This window comes from Monodon monoceros, unplaced genomic scaffold (genome assembly GCF_005190385.1).
Source record: "Monodon monoceros isolate NGI ecotype Baffin Bay Population unplaced genomic scaffold, NGI_Narwhal_1 Contig6970_ctg1, whole genome shotgun sequence".
Taxonomy (NCBI): Eukaryota; Metazoa; Chordata; class Mammalia; order Artiodactyla; family Monodontidae; genus Monodon; species Monodon monoceros.
In genome coordinates, this window is record NW_021702625.1 from 32,653 (window position 1) to 35,728 (window position 3,076).

General features: G+C 42.5%; 1 non-coding gene across 1 annotated transcript; it reads left to right on the top strand.

Annotated features, from left to right (window-relative positions):
- Nucleotides 1-1,389: 1,389 nt before the first annotated feature.
- LOC114891057 lies at nucleotides 1,390-1,495 on the top strand. Its single transcript, XR_003792410.1, has one exon. It is a non-coding gene; the product is annotated as a U6 spliceosomal RNA (small nuclear RNA).
- The last annotated feature ends 1,581 nt before the right edge of the window (nucleotides 1,496-3,076 follow it).

Below are 3,076 nucleotides of genomic sequence, written 5' to 3' on the forward strand. Positions count from 1 at the left end.
AGGTGGACTAAAGTGTATATAATAAGCTACCATCTATCTAAGAGAGTATATATGTATTCATGTGTGGTTTTGATTACGTAAAAAATTATGGAAGGATAAACCATAACGTAAATAAAATTGTTGTCTAAAGGGAAAGGAGAAAAAAGAGAGGTGAGTTTGGGATAGAAGCTGGACTTCTCTGAATAATACCTTGTTTTTTTTTTTTTGCGGTACGCAGGCCTCTCACTGTTGTGGCCTCTCCCGTTGCAGAGCACAGGCTCCGGATGCGCAGGCTCAGCGGCCATGGCTCACGGGCCCAGCCGCTCCGTGGCATGTGGGATCTTCCCGGACCGGGGCACGAACCCGTGTGCCTTGCATCGGCAGGCAGACTCTCAACCACTGCATCACCAGGGAAGCCCTATAATACCTTGTTTTTTAGATTCAACTTTAGAACCATGAAAATGTTAAATCAGAATGAAAAAGGCAATTCCTAAAATCAAGGGCAAAATAAAATAAAGGACCCTAATTGCACGTTGAGTTGATAGCTTAATTATGCAGAAGTGTGTTATTGTAAATGGTTTGAAAATACAGTAATTCAACTATATGTCTCTAGTAGGACATACCTAAGAACTGCAATAATAATATTTTCTCTAATCATATATTTGATATTGTTTGATATAATAATATTTTCACTAATCATATATTTGATATTGATTTTATATGAATATATGTGTGTGTTAAAAATGGGGTAAAGCAAATAAGCAATAATGCTATTGTCATTAAGAACCAAGATTCTTAGCGTAAAAGGAAAAGATTCAAAAAAGATTCAAAATAAAATCACAGAAGTTAAGCAAAGCCCTGTAATCCTAAAATGCCAAAATATATCTCTTTTTCTTTTTTCTTTTCTTTTTTTTTTTTTTTTGTCATTTTAGGCAGCCTCACTTTTGCTGGGACTGGATTACCTGTGAAACAAATGCTCCACTCAAAGTGTGGCATGCCAACAAAACTCTCCATCTGGAGAGGCTGCCAAGCCTTAACACAGGACACTGGCAGCCCAGGCCTCCTTCCCAGGCTAAAACAGCCTTTCTTAAAAGCTGGTCTAAGGCATTCTGCCAACCCACAATCAGGTGGTGGGTACCCTGCAGGCATGTCCAATAACATACCTCAGATACTCAGATAGCTCAGTCACCTCTTCTGCAAAGAATTCCCCTCTGACCTGCCTTGTCTGTGGCAATCTCTCCTTCTCTAGGTTTTAATAGTTACTCTTGAACCAGAAATTCCCTGCCTGTACTGCCCACACTGCCTCTGTTTCTTCAGGCTTGTTTCTTTCAAATCACACACACATACACACACACACACACACACACACACACACACACACACGGTAGTGTCTTATAAGAATAGGCACCAGTGCTCACTTAGCAGCACATAGACTAAAACTGGAACAATACAGACAGGGTTAGCATGACCCCTGTGCAAAGATGACATGCAAATTCGTGAAGCATTCCATATTTTTCAACGTTTTAAAAGAACAGGCACCACATACATATCACCTGCTGTGTCAGGCACTGCTCAGCCCTTTGCACTCAAACCTCACAATGACCCTGAGTGGAGATGTTATTATCCCATTTTATAGATGAGGAAATGGAGGCAGAAACTGTAAGTTACTTAACCAAAGCCACACAGTTTGTAAAGGGCAGAGCTGGGACTTAAATCCAGGTCTATCTGCTTGCAAATCATGTTTATTTAACCACCGTGTTGAATTGCCTTCTTTAGCAGCAAAGTGGCTACTCAATCAGTGATCGCCCGGAGATACATGAATCTAGCTGAGGAATTCAGGCATGCTGCCCCTTGTCTCTCCTTCCACATCTTCATTAAGTCCCAATGCCAGGCATCCTCTCTGCTCCATGTAATGGAGGGGCAGAAGGATGCATTCCCCTGGGCCTGGAGGAAATATAAACACATCTGGAAGGAGGCCACTGCTGAGCAAACCAAACTCCCCTCAGAGTGTGGACAGGAGGGGGTGTCTATAAATAATCATAAGAGTGTGAAGAGATTCTTTCCCCTAGGGCTCCCTTTGCAAAAGGTTGATGGTAATTGATGAGGCTATAGGGACATGCCGGTCCTTCTGCTCTTAGAACCAGGTGTGGTTATTTACAAAAATGTCACTTTCCCATCCCTTCCTCCCCATCTCTGCCAGAGGCTTGGAGATCAACAAGTATCAATTTACTGCTGCCCCGGGGCACACAGCAATGAGCCACCTGTACACCCCACTGCCTACAAACAAGACTTAGGCTCCTGCTCTGGCTGAGAGTTGCTTCCTCTTTGGAAATTTGGAAAGAGAGAGAGAATCACAGATTTCCTCCTTTCCAGGCAGAGAGAGGTCACCTGACCTCCCTCAAACCATATCACAAACCACCAAGTCAATAAAATCTGGAGTTCCCACATTGCCCAGCTCATAGTGGGGAAATAAACAGACCGCTGGACCGGAAGTCAGAAGTGTGGATACTGACCCCAAATGGGCCATCTGTTAGCAATCAGTGTCTGAGTTCCAGCTCCTACATCTGTAAAATGGAGGTGGGTCTTCTGTCACGTGCCACATACAAAGGGTTTTGAAAAGAATAAATTAAGCAATGCTGTTAAATAATTTGTACTGTGAGAGATCATCATTAGTATAGTCATGATCACAATGCAGTCCTGTGAGCCACCATTAAGAGTGCCCAAGACAGGTTCCAGAAAATACCTTAAAACTGTACTGCCAGCACTCCTGTGGCCTTGCTGGTCATTGACCAGACCAAATTGCCTTGAATATCATAAAAACCAAACATATGAATAAAATCTAGAGAATAAACAACAGTTTGCCCATGTGTAGACTAGATTTGGGGTTTCTTTTACGTGGATTGTCAAGGGCACTGTGCAGGATGGGAGATTGAGTTTTGAAAGCATCCCGAAGGAAAGTTTCATTTTAACAGTATCCCTTCCATTTTAAATAGAAAAATATGCCAGAGACAGAAACTCTGTAGGTCTTCTACTGTGCACTACAACAAACGCAATAACAATTCCATCTACTGCACCAGGAAGCCAAGGTATCATGGAG